General features: G+C 38.9%; 1 long non-coding RNA gene across 1 annotated transcript in view; it reads left to right on the top strand.

Moving 5' to 3' along the window:
- Nucleotides 1–17165, top strand: part of LOC141548411 (uncharacterized) — a 320862-nt gene that overhangs the window by 289575 nt on the left and 14122 nt on the right. Inside the window, exon 4 of the long non-coding RNA XR_012483938.1 lies at nucleotides 2608–2741. This is a non-coding gene — a long non-coding RNA (uncharacterized LOC141548411). The remainder of the gene's footprint in view (nucleotides 1–2607; nucleotides 2742–17165) is intronic.

Here is a 17165-nt window from a genome sequence, read left to right on the forward strand (position 1 = left end):
CCAAAGCACTTTCTTCAGGTGTGGATCTTGATATGATAATCCCCTACTCTCTGAACCCCAGTGGTGTCTCATGACTCTCAGTTCAAATAAGAAGTCCTTTGTTTGCCATTTAAGGACCCTTATGACATGGCCCCTCTTCACTTTTCTGTCTATTATTTATTACTCTCCTAAATGGACCTTCTCATTGTAATGTCTACACGGTACTGTTTCCTTGCTTAGTGTTTTGTAGAGGCTGTCCCCCATACCTGAAATGTACTTCCCTAAGCCATCTCTGTCTCTTTGAAATTTTGGTTTCCTCTAAGGCTCAGTTTGAGTGCCAAAATCAACATTAAACATTTCCTGATTCCTTCAGTTTCTCATTCCTTACCCTCCAAATTGGGGAATATGACTGCAAATGCCTCAAGGGCAGATACTGTTGCAGGCCTGTGCTCAAGTCCCTAATACCTTGCCCTTGCAACTGGCTCTTGCTTAACTTACTGAATGATTGTTAAATATAAGACCTTTTCTCAGTCTTCATGTTTTGGAATTGTAGGGATTCATCTGGAATAAACCTTAATGAACTACTCTAGGGTTAATTTGTATGTCCTAAGTCACATAAATAGTAAGGCCTAGAACTTGAATTTATAGCAAGGCCTTCTGGTTCTAAATCTAGTGCTTTCCCTCCTGCATAGCACTGCTTCTCTTTATCTTGAAATTTCTAGAACTATCTGGCTCTTCTCCTTCCCATTCCTTCTTTATCAGAATTTTCCTGGTTCTCCCCCCACATCTCTAATCATCTTTTCTCTGTGTTTTCTAAAGGTTTGTCTTTCTGTTCCTGTCCCTTTAGTTCTGGAATTTCCCAAGGGCATGTCTTCAGCCCTTTCTTATTCCCTCTAGCAGTTGTAGTCACTTCCAGGTCTTTACTTCTCTCTTTTAAGTGGCTGATTCTCAAAGGAATGTCTCTGGTCTTGATATCTTTCCCTGATCTGAGATCTTCCATTTCTAGTTGTCTCTGCAGGGCACTTCATTGTGGATATGCCTCAAAGGCAATATGTGCAATACTGAAGTAAGCTTAGTGTTTTTCCTGTTTTTTGATTTTCCTGTTTCTGTCAGTGGTATCATTATCAACCCAGCTCCCATGGGAACCCTTCAATATCTTTGATTTGTCCTTCTTCTCCTTTCATATCTGAACTTTTTCTAAGGCTCATTGATTCAGCTTCTGCAATATCAGCCACAGCGGGCCTTTTCTTTCTGTTTCCACTGTTACCATCCTGGTGTGGGCCCTCATCACCACCATCCCCATGTATTGTAAAAACCTCCTCACTGGTGCTGCTGCCTGCCTCTGGTCTCTCTATTCCTGCAAAGCATGGCTTTACATGACTGCTTCCCCGGTACAATCAATCAATTCAGTTCACTTCTCTGTTCCAGTTCCTTTAATGGTTCCCTTCCACTGGTGCTCAAGAGTCTTCACAGTTTGGCAATGCTCTATTTATCCTTACAGTCCTATTTCACATTCTAGCTCTTCATGTTCTCTATCCTGTAGTCAAACTAGATATTCTTTGTAGTCTTTACCCCAATCTCACCTTACTATATCTATTCCTCTACATTTTAAGCCATTTTTAAAGACATTTTAAGTGTTTCCAGCTCTGTTTCCTCCTCAGTTTGATACTTGAATAGATGAGAAATCTAGTCCATTATGGGCATTCTTTCTGCCGGTTCAGATAGCAGTCCATCCATACTCTCTCAGTGTTCAGTGTAGCACTTTGACTCCTCCTTCACCTACCATCCCTCACCACAGCTACAAGTAGCATTGTCAGGGCAGTCAGCACCTTGCTTCAGTGTGGAGAAATTTATAAAATGTCAAAGTTTATTGTATGTACTCCTTGCTAAGATCCTAAGAGTTAAGGATAAACAAGCTCAGGTCATGGCTCCTAAATGAGTAAGAATATATTTAGGTCTAAGTGGTTACCAACCTAGCAAAGTGTATTTCTGTTCATTTCTGCCCTCTTCCCTCTGCTGTTTTCATATGGACTAGACTGTCTCCTTCCCATGTTGTTGTTGTTCCGTTCTTTCATTCGCTTTGCATTCTTTGTGACCCTACTTGGGGTTTTCTTGGCAAAGAAACTGGAGTGGTTTGCCCTTTCTTTCTCCCTCTCATTTTACAGAGGGTGAAACAAAGGCAAACAGGGTTAAGTGATTTGCCCAGGGTTCCACAGCTAGTAAGTATCTGAGGCCAGATTTGAACATGTGAACAAGAGTCTTTCGGGTTCCCAGTGTGCTATTCTATTCACTGGGCCACCTAGCTGCCCCCCAATAGGTAACAATACTTCCCCTCATTGAAGAGTAATTGTCCCATTGTGTAGCTCAGCAGCTAGAGTGCTTGCCCTGGATTAGGAGAACCTGAGTTTGAATCCAACCTCAGAGATTTACTAGCTGTGGACACTGGACAAGTCACTTAACCCTGTTTGCCTCGTGTCTTCATCTGTAAAATGAGCTGGATTATGAAATGGCAAACCATTCCAATATCTTTGAAAAGAAAACCCCAAATGTGGTCACAAAGGAGTCACAGAAGAAATGATTGAACAGCAAGAATCCTATTGCTACAATTTCTTTAATACTGTGTTGCAGGAGGACGTAATGAGACTTCTCTGAGGAAGCAAAACTAGCCTGGGATCCCAAATTCCCATGAATGATCAAGATGATGTCTGAGGTCCATTCCAGTGTTGAAATTCTGCCCTCTAAGAAGCTGGTTCTCCCTCCCAGTAAGTTGAATTTGTCTTATGTTCTTAAATTATTTTTTTCATCAAAAATTGCAAAGATGTTTCAAGATGATTCATTGCATGCATTTTATCTCAGGCAGTAGTTGCCTAGGATGTCTAAACTATTAGTTATGTCTCCGATCTTACTACATAGCCACTAACTTCTCCTTCTGGTAATCATTGATAATTTTTAATGCTCCCTTGTATGCACCCTTGTATGCATCCTTTTATATAACCTTCTAAGTCTTCTCTAATTTCGTTTCTTCTAAGATTAGTGACCTGAGATTCACAGCTATAGAGCATCCCTTAGGCCATTTGGAATTTACTCTAGCTACATATCTGTGCACATAACTTGATATACATGCTCAGTAGACTAAATGGGAAGCCCATCCAATGGAGAATAATGTAGGTAATATTTTTATCTATTTTTAAAAATTTCTGTGTGCTTGTGAGCCAGGATAAATGTCACTTTCTCCACAAAGCTATACCTGATCTCCCTCCTTCTGAAATGACATTTCCTTCCTTGAATCTTGCGTAGTATTCCTCTGACAATAATACCAACTATGCTGAGACTGTGCTTTGGCATTTGCCTTTTTAATTTAATTTGATATTATTTCATTCCATTGTGTCTGACTCAAGATAAGCCTGGCTCTTGATAAAAAAAAACCTTTTGTTTGACTGGAAGTTCTACTATTAAAGTTTTTCATTCAGTTTTTACATGATTTTTTAGCCTAGATATGAATTTATAGCTCCAAAGTAGAAAAGTGATCTTCTTTCTCTGAATATGAATTAAAATAGTACATGAAATATGCAGAAAAGCCAAATAAAATGGATTGAATATCAGATAATCCTCACAAACATCTTATCAGATTATTATCCCCACTTTATAGATGAAGAAATTATGACTTGTTCAGTTTTGGTGACTTGTCCAAGAGCATCCAAGTAACATGGCTCAAAACCATTTCCTTCCCTTGTAGCAGATATCTCTGTGCAGGTAACTGAATTATATATCAAGGAAATAAGTGTCTGCTATGTGTGAGGCACTAGTCTTGTGTTCAAGCAGGGAAAATGTGCTAAAAAGAAGCAAAACAAAGGAACATTCATTTACCTTCATCTTTTCCTCCGCTTTGTTCTAAAATCCTGTTTCTGTTCCCCTCACACATTCATATTCACAATGACTTGCTCTGAATATGATATCTTAAGATAATGATTCCTTTGTCCCAGTTATGCTATCACAGAGATGTTTTTGTTTCCATTGGGTCACCTGCAAGGCAAGCTACCCTTCTTCATTCCCATCCCACCCTTCCCAATGTGCAAAGATTTCAATATATATATATATATATATACACTTGTATTTGTATTGGTTATATATATATATATACATACACACACACACACACACACACACACACACACACACACACACACTTGTATTTGTATTGGTTAAGGTTATAGACATCACTATATTTGAGATCAGACCAATATGAGCTCAGAGCATTCTGCCGCAGGTCAGACACAAATAGTCCCTATGAACTTTTGGGGTGGATTCTCTCTAACTTTGTGTATCTTGTGTTTCTTCTGAACTAATTCAATTCTGTTTGCTCATAGAGCACAGCCCCTTCTCTAATGAGGGCACGCCGTGTTGGGTGGTCTTGTGCCAGAATCTCCCATGTCATACAATCGATTCTGAAGTTCTTATGTGACACCTTAAGAGTGTCTTGGTACTGTTGTTTTTTTTTCAACCATCATGTGAGATCGAAAATAAATAGTCTTAAATAAAATAGCCTTTTTGGCAATTCTACAATTGACATTTGAACAATGTGGCCCACCCAACAGAAGTATGCTCTCTGCAGTAGAGTTTGAATGCTTGTGTGTTCTGGGAACACTACTATCTCTGATGTGAGGGCTACAGAGCCCTTTCAGGGCTGATTTCCACCTGTGTACCAACACTAGTCTATTGGAACTAGCCTCCTGAGAGTGGCCTGGAGTACTGAAACAGAACAAGCATGGTATAGGTGATAGGACAAGAGACAGAGAACCTGAATTTCTTTCTGACCTGAAACTCTTGCTAGCTGTGTGGCTATGGACAAGCCACTTAAATTGGCTATGCTGATCCACCTGACTCTCTCCAAATAGCTATTGCTATTGCTATTGCATGCATAGTGGCCACAGCCCAATAAACTATATCAGCAGATAGTTTTTATTTTAAAGCTTTTAATTTACAAAACATATGCATGGGCAATTTCTCAACATTGACCCCTGCAAAACCTTCTGTTCCAAATTATCCCTCCCCTAGATGGCAGGTAGTCCCATACATGTTAAATGTATTAAAATATATATTAAATCCAATATGTGTGTGCATATTTATATAGTTATCATGCTGCACAAGAAAAATTGGATCAAGAAGGAAAAAAAACTGGGAAAGAAAATAAAATGCAAGCAAACAACAACAGAAAGAATGAGAATGCTATATTGTGGTCCACACTCAGTTCCCATAGGCCTCTTTCTGTGTAGATGGCTCTCTTTATCACAATTGGAACTGGTTTGAATCATTTCATGGTTGAAAAGAGCCACGTCCATCAGAATTGATCATCGTATAATCTTGTTGCTTAGCAGATAAAAGTTTTTAACCGGGTTGAGGGTAACCAGAGAGTCTAAAACCCCTAAGTGAGCTAGTGGAATATCTACTCCAAGCTTATGAAGATTTCCCCTGTGGGATAGGCAAATGAGAATAGTTTGTATTTGTGAGTGAGTGTGTTCACACACACACACACACACACACACACACACACACACACACACACATACAATTTTGGAGAGGACATGGTATTCATAAATAGGTAGCATAAATGTTCTTGCCTCATTTTATTATTTCCAGTAGCCTAAGTGAGATTAAACTCTCTCTTTCATTTCCATTGAATAGAGAACACTCTTCTAAGAGACTATGGCTGCCTACTCAGGCTACAGTAGTGGTAACAGTGCTCAGAGAATGCATGAATATGGATAAACAGCTGAAGCTTTTCAAAAAGAAATATGGCTAACTTATTGACTTTAACAAATTAAAGTTACTGAAATCAGATTTGAAAGTATAAAAGCCTACCATTGATTGGGAAGATTCTTAATGTTACCTTTGAACTCTAGGGGTCGCTGTGGTGTAATGTACCTTCATAGGGTTATAAGGAGAAAGTATTTTGGAAAGCTTTAAGAACTAGAGAGATGCTGGTCAATATTATTAATAGAATAACTACTCAAAGCTCCATTTCCATATAGCAAACCTGTCTTGCTTATTTTTAAGCCTGACTGAAGTCATCAGGCCACTTTCAGTTCATCTGTTTTTATATTTTCTGTCATAAAATTATCCCTTAATTATTTGCAAATATCACAATCAGTCTATTTTAAACGCTTGTAAATTATGCATATAAATGGCCTGAGAGTTAAGATCTGACTTGGCCATCATTCACAGGCTAATTTATCCTTTGAAGATAATGAAACTCACAAATAGTTGGGGATGGCTGTGCCAAAACATGCAGGAAAAAAATGAAACTTCACATATTGAGATGCTCATGATCAATTGATGGAAGAAAATGCTAACATTGACAACTATAAACTATTAATATAAACCTTCAGGTGCAATATTTCTAAAACCAATTCGTGCCTGTGAAGAGTATCTGTGATACATGAAGATTTGCAACTGCTTCTTCAAAAGAATCAGTCTTTAGCACCATTATCTGCCTGGGTGTAAGTGTTGGCTTCAGAGTTCAGAGGTCTGTGTTCAAATCATTCTTCTGACGTATATTAGGTAAAGGACCCTGGACCATTCATTTCCCCTTTCACGGGAACATACATTTAGAACAAGATAGGACCTTAGAAAATATTGAATGCAATAGCATCATTTTCCCAGTGCAGTGATAGCAGCACAGGCCATTTAAATGGCTTTGCCGTAGCCACACAGCTAGCAAGAGTTTCAGGTCAGAATGAAATTCAGGTTCTCTGTCTTTTGTGCCAGTGTCCTGTTGCCTATACCATGTTTGTTTTATTTTGGTACTCTATGCCACTCTCAGGAGGCCAGTTCCAATCGACAAGTGGAGGAACCCATTCCATGAAGGGACTTTTCATACTGGGTATACCCCATCACAATAAAATCATCACTCTGGGCAAAATATATATTTTGACCAATAATAGCACCCACTCAAGGGGGTTTGTGATGAGGAACAAGAGGCATATCAAGTACTTTGCAAAATATAAAGGGGAGGCCCTGCTGTATGGATGGCATCCTTGATTGGGAATCATAGAGCCTGAGTTCAAACCACAGCCTTTTGTGGCTTTGGATTATTTACCTGCTGTCCTTGAGCCTTAGTTTCCTTAATTATAAATAGAAGGCATTCTATCAGATTTCTTTAAAGGTTCTTTCTGGTCTGAAGCTACAGTTCTGAGATCCTCAATAAGTACCAACTACTGCTATTATCATTATTTGTGTTTGGGGCTGAGGAAAGTTGCAGTCATTATTTGAAGCAGCCTTGCAAAGACTGAGCCTGCCCCTCCCCTTCTTCCCTTAGGGGAAACATCATCCAAATGGAGGCATGCCTCATCAATCCTTGGTTATGACAAGTGACTATTTGGAAAGTTGGATTCATGGCTAAAGGGGCACTCTATTTCTGGGACTATTTTAGGCTACTTGAGCACCCAGACAGGATGTATTGATTGGACCAGCAGACCAGCGCTGAAGATTGATATGAAAAAAGGGGCACAGCAAAGCGGAAGACAATTCAGTAATGTGTCGCTTTACCCCTCCTCTAGTGTATTGTTTTCCTTGTTTTGAGGAAACACACATGTGGTGATTATAGAAGTAGTAATATTAATTATGTTAATGAATGATATTAAGATCTGAATCATAATGATACCTTTTGCTTTGCAAAGGATTTTTGCAACATTATCTCATTTGAACCCCATCCAATAAGAATGCATTAAGTGCCTACTGTGTGCCAGGCTCTAGCAATACAGGGATAAAAATAAAAATAAACCCTACACTCCTGATGCTTATGAGAGAGGAAGAAACGATATACATACAGAAGCCAAAGCAAAGATACGGTCATTTTTGGAGGTCAAATGTGAACAGCTATAGGATGAGCAAGGTCTCATGCTGGAGGTTCTTGGCCTGAGCTTTCAAGAAAGAAACTTTCAAGATAGAAAGCTAGTGTTTCTTAGAAGGGGATATGAGGTAGGAAAATTTATAGGCAAGGGCAAAACTCTGTGCAAAGTCATGGAGGAAGAAGTGCCATCTTATCTCTGGGATGGCAAGTAGGCCAATCTGACTGGGACCAGGAGTATACTTAGGAAAATAACATCAAATCAGTCTAGAAAGGTAGATCGAGGCCATGTTGTTAAATGTCAAACATTTGTATTTTAATCTAGAGCCAACGAACATCCCTCATTTGATTTTCAAAACAACCCTGGGACAGAGGGAAAGAGGGGATTTTGAAAAGCATTCTTTATACTACCATCTAATGAAATTGATGCCCAGAGAGAATTTTATCAGTTTTCACTGTAAGGAAGTAGTTGAGGTAAACATTCAACTTGGGTCTTCAGAGCACTAGTCCACTGTTTGTTTTTTGTTTTGTTTTGTTTTGTTTTGTTTTGTTTTGTTTTGTTTTGTTTTGTTTTTTCACTATATTGCCTTGATCTGTCAAGAAAACATTCCTTAAAGTAATTCCTAACCCCCCCCAATCCTTCCCAACCCCCCCTCAGAAAAAATGGAGAAAGTAATGCTCCCCTTGGCCATGTGACAGATGAGAAAAATAACCATCAAGGACAGCTCAATAACTAAAGGGCTCATATTAAGGCTATGTAGACATAATGCTGAGCCCACAGCTTTATAGGGGGAAGTCATACTTGATGCTAGAAGATCCAGTGTAGAAATGGCTTGCTTTTTATGCAGTCTTTGAGATCAAACTGGTTTCTGTTTATATCCCTGGTAAATTAAAGACAAGAATGATAAGAGCTGATGTTTCTATCCTGCTTTATATACTTCATTTCACTTGATCCTCACAGCTAAAGTGACAGGCAGAGTTAGAAAATGGTTAGAATGCTAGGAACCTTAAGCTCCATTCTTGCCTCAAATATTTGCTAATTGTGAAATGACATCACTTCTCTAAGCTTCTTGCTTCTCTGTCTTGCAAAAAGAAGGTTAATACTGCTCAGAGCATTATTATGAGCAAAGTGTTTGATCAACTTTCAAGCCCCATATGAAAAAAGGAGTTATAATCAATCTCATTTTGCAAATGAGGAAATAGAGACTCAGTTGAAATGACAACGCCGCAGTCTCCCAGGTAGTAAGTTATAAAGACATGATTCAAACCCTTCTCTCCTGACTCTACTATCATTGCCTTTCCAAAAATATTTGCAACTCTATTTGTGGGACTGGGTAGTTGACCTTTTGCTACAGGAAAAGGGTACTTTCCATCACAAGGGCCTCTTGTGATAAATAATATGGAGCTTGAGTTTTCTCACCCCAATAGGATTTTTACAAAACTCTTTTCCCCCTTTCTTTCCCCAGACAATGTGTATTAAAATATATAGCTTTAAACTTGTTCATTTCAGCATGCCACTGCTCCCACCATCACCTCTTCCAGCCACTCTTGCCTTTGTAGCAAAAGGCCAAGTGCCACTCACTTTGAGCTTGGAGAAAAGGACCTTTGCCTGTGTTGCTAGTGCCTGCTTTTGAAGGTCAATGGTTTATAGATCTCTATGCAGTAGACATTCAGATGCAATCAGTGAGGTGATGTGTGACTTCACATTGGAGGTATCCCACCACTTTATCCATTTTGTGCCTGTTTAGGCTTTTTCCTCATTCCTTTATAGCATATGATGATGAATAATAATTTGATTGTCACTGTAGCACCTTCATAATTGGCCTTCAAATGGGCCTTATGTTTATAGGCTTCATTTGACAGATGAGGAAACTAAAGTTTGAGGAGATCATGTGACTTGGCCAACAATATGGTTAGTAAGAGTTAGAGTAGAGACTGAAAAAAGCATGTCTTTTGACTTTGGGCCCATGGCCACCACTGGCACGCCATTTTGAGGGGTTTTATCCTTAACTTTCCAGAGTAATTTCCCATGAGGCCATGGAATTTGAGGATTTAAGTGAGGAGGGACATCCAAAGTCACTGACATCCACCCCCAAGTTGGTGAGACCAGTGCCCAAGATCCAATGCTGAGTAAAGGGAGAATCAAGATTTGGGTGCAGGTCTCTCTGGATCCAGAGCAAACACTTTCTCCTCCTGTACAGTAGTATGGGTTCTCTCTTATTTTATGCTTTTGTTATTCCTGTGCTAGAGATAGGGGCACGTGGGCTTTGTAACCTGTGTTGCAAACAAGATTTGTTGGTAATTACCCTTGCCAACATGACAGTGTAATTTACATTTCCCCCCAAGGGATGGTATAGAATAGAAAGGAAAAGGAAGGTTCTCAACTGGTCCTGTTTGTGTTTCTCGAGAACTAAGCAGTAGATGGCACTAGAAGGCATCATGTTAATTTATTCTAGAGTTCTCAGCGGTCTCACGTCCCTTATGATTCACAATATCCCATATTTACTCGTACATTGTCCAATTCTCTCCTTCTTGCCTCCTACCCCCTACCTTCTCCCACCCCCGCTCAATATTTTCACAGATATTTTCTTGCTCCAACAAAAATCCTTGGAGCTAGGCATCACGGGCCCTTCTCATCAGCCTGCTTCTCTCCCTGGAGGCTTGGGAACTAGCAGCCCCAGCAACATCCTCAGCGTGCCAAAGATCAGGGACAACCATATAAATGTATGGTAGACCCAGTGAAGGGTCTGGCCTGTTTGACTCCTTGTCTTGAAACTGACCTAGTGTTATCCCTAAAACAGCTCTGATTTGGAGACTGCGGTTTCGTTAGAGCTGAAAATCAAATGCTTTTCCAGCAAGAAACAAGAAGCATGTACACTGCTTACACACACACACACACACACACACACACACACAGTCTGGTTTCAGACCAGCAGAGGACATAACATTGCAAATCCATCTAGGAGAGACCGCTTGTCTTTGCCCCTCTGTGCTGACCGCAGTGCCCAACCGTGCGATTGGGGGGCGATCTGCCTTACTGCTACAGAAGCCCAGTGGATCGCAGCCCTCACGTTCTCTTTCCAAAAGCAGCAGGAACAAAAAATAACAACCATCTAGATGATATAAATGGGCTAACACCTATAGTTTGGAGAGGAGAGGAGAGGAGAGGAGAGAGAGAGAGAGAGAGAGAGAGAGAGAGAGAGAGAGAGAGAGAGAGAGAGAGAGAGAGAGAGAACAACAACACACCTGCTAAAAAAAAATCCTACTTTATAATTACAACTGCTGGACTTAGCACAGACCTTCTGAGGTTCCGGGAGCCCTGCTGTTGACAACAGCGATCTGTCAATAAGGATGGGGAGGGGGAAAATGAGAAGGAAAGGAAGATTGGTTTTTCACATCTGAATTAAACAAAGGATTGGAGAAGGTAGAGAGAAAGAAAGAAGGAAGGAGGGAGAGAAGGAAGGAGGAAGGAAGGAAAGGGAGGAAGGGAAAAAAGAAAGAAAGAAAAAGAGAGGAAAATGAAGAAAAAAGGAAGGTTAGAGTAAAGTAAGGGGGGAGTGAAGGAAGAAAAGAAAGACAATTAAATGAAACTGCTGAAAATGGGAAATATAGAGAGCTATATGCATATACACATTTCACATTGTCTATTGCTTATATTGACTCAACTTTTAGAATATTTTATTAATCTTTTCTTCTTTTGCTTCCTCTTTCTCTCTTTCATTTCCTCTTTTCCCATAATTTTAATTATTATATTGATACTCTAAAAATCCCACCATCATCTTGGAGCCAAAAAACCTGGACTAGAGGCCAACATTAACTGCTTATTGCCTGCAAATTTGGCTAAGGTGCTTTGTGTGCCTGTGATTCAGTTTCCTCATCTGTAACATAGGTATTGCAGTCCCTCCACTCTTTCTACTTTATAGAATTCAGAGGAAAGATGATCTAATCAGTATAAAGGACTTTATATCATCTTTTTTGATCCGATATTTAGGACAGTCTTGGTATATCTGTTCTTCCCTCTCCCCAAGATGAAGAAACTGAGATGTTTATTTATCTCTCTACCTATCTATCTAAATCTAAGTTATTGTTTGTGCCACATGAGCACCAGTTAATTTCTTCAAATCCAAAAAAGTGAAGTTACATGAAAGCCTTTCTAAAATGCAAAATTTCCTGTCTAAAATGTTTAAAGAGGAAAGAATGCATATTATTGGTCAAAAATATGTCACTTTTAACAGGACAAAACATTGTCTTCTATGTCATAAAAACTAGTCAAGGAATATAAAAATATAGAATTGTCAGTCTGGGGTGCTTTTTGAAGAATTCGCTTGTCCCTGCTATTGAGCGATGCCTTCATTCATTTGCCCACCATATATTGAGCACCTAGTATGTACAAGGCATTGTCTATTTAACATAGTCCAATAAATGTGAAGTTAATGAGACAAAGCTGCCAAGTTAAGCACCCAAGCTCTTTTTAGTTACTAGAAGAAGTACTTAGTAATGCATTGAAAACAAGATGTTGAGCTTTCCTTTTTCAACTGAATCATGTTGAAGGGTCTCCAATGATACAAAAAACAGATCCTTGATGTATTCTGATGGAAGTGGATATCTTCAACATAGAGAAGAGCTAATCCAATTCCAATTGATCAATGATGGACAGAATCAGCTACACCCAGAAAAGGAACACTGGGAAATGAGTGTAAACTGTGAGCATTGTTTTTTGTTTTTCTTCCCAGATTATTTTTACCTTCCAAATACAACTCTTCCTTTGCAACAAAAACAACAACAAAATTCGGTTCTGCACATATATGTTGTATCTAGGATATACTATAAGATATTTAACATGTATGGGAATGTCTGCCATCTAGGAGAGGGGGTGGAGGGAAGGAGCGGAAAAATTTGGAACAGAAGGGAGTACAAGGGATAATGTTGTTAAAAAATACCTATGCATATGTACTGTCCAAAAAAAGTTATAATTATAAAGATTAATTAAAAAAAAAAAAAACAGATCCTTGACTGCTTGAGAGAGCAAACTCTGTAAATGGAGTTGTTGGTAAGTAGTCGATCCTTTATGGATTTACTAGTCTCTAATTATAATACTTGGCCTTCTAGGTTGTAGACTAATAAGTTTTTAATTATCACTTATAATGTGCAGTATCTGAAGATTTAAGATACAAACAGCTAGAATTATTATCTGGTAACCAATGATATGCTAAGATCTCCACTGAATGGTAGAGTTATCCAGTCAGAACCATTTAAAATATTCTGGCTTAAAAAAACAAAAACAATTAGAAGTACCTGGCTTTTCTGGAGTTTTCCAGTTTGCCTGTCTACATGGAATGAATTCACTACATAATTGCCAGTTGTCATCTCCACTTAATATTTACCCATGGGATGATTTTTGTTAATGATATCTTATGTTTATAACTTTGAATTTTTTTCTTCCCAATGACTATGTAAGGTAGATGGAGTTTTAAAGAAAAAAATCCATCTTATGTTGTTATATTTCATTTCCCAATATATTCCCTTTTTCTTTCCTGAGAACTGTCCCTTAAAATTACAAGCAGGTCTTTAAAGCTAAGGAGCACGATGTCCAATTTGACTTTGAATGGAATATTCCACACTCTTAGTCCAAGGCTGGATAGTGACCTATTACCAAGACCTGTGTTCAAATTTTGCCTTTGACCATTACTGGTAATGTAATTTATGTGTAAAATAAATGGACCTCTTCTTTGGGGATCAAGATTAATTTTATAGCTTTCAGTTTCAGTGTCTGTTGCTTCTTCTTTCCATTTTTACTGTTATGTATTATATTTTCCAAGTTTTTCTTACTTCAGTCTGCATCAAATCTCTCTCTCTCCCTCCCTCCTTTATACTGTTCTTTTGTTGTTTCTTAATACTATCTAGTCTGCCACTATTTCATAGAGGGTAAATAGTTACATTCAGAAACAGGAAGCTGTGGATTCAAGTCTAGTTTCTGACATACAGTGACTCTTTAACGCTGAGCTAATCACTTAACCCATTATGAATATAGGTAACTGTCTAAGACTTTGTTGCTAAGAGCCTGCCAACTCACCTTGAAGAAGGAGATATATAATTACCTGGGATTAATGAAATTACGGGTCTAATGTATGTTTTATAGTAGAGTAGTAGTCTATTACATTCATATATACAATTTGTTTAGCCATTTGCTAATCAATGAACATCTTTATTTCTAATGCTTTAATACTAAAAATTATAGTATTAAATAGTTTAGCTCTTGGAAACTTTCTTTTCAATCATTGACCTCCTTGGAATATCTACCTAACAAGGATGTATTTTGCCTAACAATGGGATATCTGAGTCAAAAGATATGGACATTACAGTCACTTTATTAGCATAATTCATTTATTATTATTATTATTCCCATTTTGCAGATTATTAGTATACTGAGGCATAGGGAGATAGAGTAATCTGTCCAAGATTACTTACCTAAGAATTGGTCTTCTGATTTCTAGTATAGGGTTCTAGGTAATTTCAAGCTCTCCAGAGTTTTGTACTCTAAGACATTTGGGGCAGAGAGGGGAAGGCACAAACCAAATTACAAAGAATGGAGGTAGTCTGGAAAGACTTCTTGGACAATCTAGATTTTGAGTTCTTTCTTGGGAGAAAGAAAGGGATATGGTTTGGTGAACCCAAGGAGTCAAAAGGATCAATAATAAAGGAGAAATGTAGGCAAGGCCCAAGGGTAAAAGGGAAGTTTATAAATAGACTTTTGGTGCTATGATGCAAATACTGTCTGTATCTGCCACAATCCTGGTAATGGGAACATCACTTTTTAAGTATTCCCGAATGTGTATATTAATTAGCAAGTGATACATAATAATTCATAATGGATAATGTTACTGGCATTGAGTTAGGAAATTGAGACCTTTACTTACATTCCGGAAATCTGAGAACAAGACCTGATTCTGTGATTATATGACCCTGGCCAGATGGCTCAAGCTTTCTGCACCTCAACTTCCTCTTATCTAAAACAAGGGTTCTATTCCCCTTGTATAGCTCATAGAATGCTTGTTGGGCTCAATATAGCAGGATTTATTAAGTACTTGGCAATAACTAGGTGACACTGCAGTGGATATAAAACTAGGTCTAGAATCAGGAAGACCTCAGTTCAAAACTGGCCTTAGACACTTACTAGCTCTGTGGCCCTGGTTAAGTCACTGTACCCTGTTTACCTGAGTTTCTTCACCTGTAAAATGAGGTGGAGAAGGAAATGACAGAGCACGCCAGTATCTATCAAGAAAACCGCAAATGGAGTCAGGGAGAGTCTGAGCAACAATAACTGCTTGATGCTAGGTGAAGGGCTTAGGCTCCAAAGACTAAAGTATTGATCCTAAAACCATGCACCTTGACCAACAATATTTAGTCTCCTCTCTCAGAGGAGAGTAGAATGGCTAGCTTCCTGGCTCCTCCTGTAACACTCAAGGCAGGAAAAAAGTGTCCCCTGGAGACAGCTATACTAGATTCCAGAGAAATCTATCCTATGCCTCGCCATCAGCCACACACAGTCAATTCATATACCCCTTCCACTTTACATGTAGGCTGTGTGGGAGATGATCTGTGATTTCTTCCTTCTGACACCAGTACAGCAGATAGCCAGCCATTCATCTTTGACTTACAAGTGAAATGACTTGACCAGGTTTTTCCAGCGAGAGTCCGAGGTGATTTGAAGCCATATTTTCCTAACTTCAAGCCCAGAACTCCAGCCATTGTGCTACAGTTGCCCCTCCATAAAGTGTGCTTATTGTTTATGACAATTACTGTTATTTATGTTAAAGGTAGTGCTTATGCTTCTTTTCAAAATCCTATATATTGAGGCTTTTTAAAAAGAATCATTCACCATAAATGCAAATCTGCTTGGTGTATTGAAACACTTTCAAATGAATTGCTCAGTTACTCAGACTTACATTTTGTTTAGGAAATACTTGCAAGTGAAGAGATGGCCTCAGTGTGAATAATGATGCTTGGAGTGTTCCAGAAAGATTGATAGTGATGGCTGAATGCAAATTTCCTATCATATTCTTCTTCCCAAGCGCTTTGGTCTATTCTGTTATGACACTCTTTGGAGGCAGCCTGGTCAGCTGGGAATTTTAATCACAGCCACTACAAATTCCATGTCCAGAAGTCAGATTTCTCTGACTGTCCATAGAAAATTGGACATGTGCATAGAATCATCATTTGTGGCCATAAATGGGGCCCAAAAGACAGCTTTGAGCAGTGCTCGTACAAACTCCATGCCAACTTGTCTGTCTAAAAGCAAACAATAACAAAACAAACAGAGCCCTTGAAACATTTGTATTTGGGAATGCTTACTAGGTGTGTGTGTGTGTGTGTGTGTGTGTGTGTGTGTGTGTGTGTGTGTGTGTGTGTGTGTATGTGTGTTTGCTTCACACTATATCACTTGATCCTGAAACAGGCACCCTGGTTCTTATTATGCCAATTTTTAAAGTGAGAATACTAAGCCTAAGGGAGTTAAAATGTCACCCAGGGTCATTGAAGTAGCAAAATATCAGAGAGAGAATTTAAAATTGAGGTCTTCCTGACTTGATCACTATTCTACTCTATCTCACCTTTGATTTAAAATGGTGTGAGGGAAGTGATTCCAAAATATAATATGAGAAGAGAGAGAAAACTCTCCTTTATTTGCCATTTAATTTGACAGTGGAAAGAGCTATTGTCTAGTCTTAGCCTTGGTATTGGGAAAGAAGGGGCAAGGACCTCCTGCTAGGGTACGGAATTCCCAGGACTTCTCCTAGGATCCCTTGTGGAACAGGGAGCCCAAAGTTGGAAAAGCCCTCCAACGGCTTTTATAGGGTTCTTATCTGCCCTGGTGGAGATGGAGATGAGGGGAAGAAGCTAGAACCCTGGACCTGATGTGTAATAATTTGAGGTTTAGGGACTTCTGACCCCCTTACCATCTCTGAGCTGTGAGTTCACAAAGATCCTGCTGCTACAGCTGCTGCATATGTAGGCAGCTCCAAATAGTTCTCTACCCTGGTGTCACAAAATTTTCCTGCCAACTTCTTAAGTTTTCTTAGTCCATAAAAACGTTTCACCCTGACCTTTTGTCAACTCTGGGACTCCAAAATTTAATTTGAAGTATTATTTTAAAGTTTTGTGGAAAGGAAAGTTTAGAGATTTCAGCTAGGTTGCTTCTACTCCATTCTCAATGGTTCCAGTCTATGAAATATATTATGCCCCACACTTCCTGTACCTGTGTAAAATTCTACCCATTCGCTTTTTTGCCTTTTTGAGATATTATACCCATTTATTTCCTACTTGCACATGAAAGTCTACTTGT

The sequence above is a fragment of the Sminthopsis crassicaudata genome, chromosome X, assembly GCF_048593235.1.
Source record: "Sminthopsis crassicaudata isolate SCR6 chromosome X, ASM4859323v1, whole genome shotgun sequence".
In the NCBI taxonomy this organism is placed as follows: Eukaryota; Metazoa; Chordata; class Mammalia; order Dasyuromorphia; family Dasyuridae; genus Sminthopsis; species Sminthopsis crassicaudata.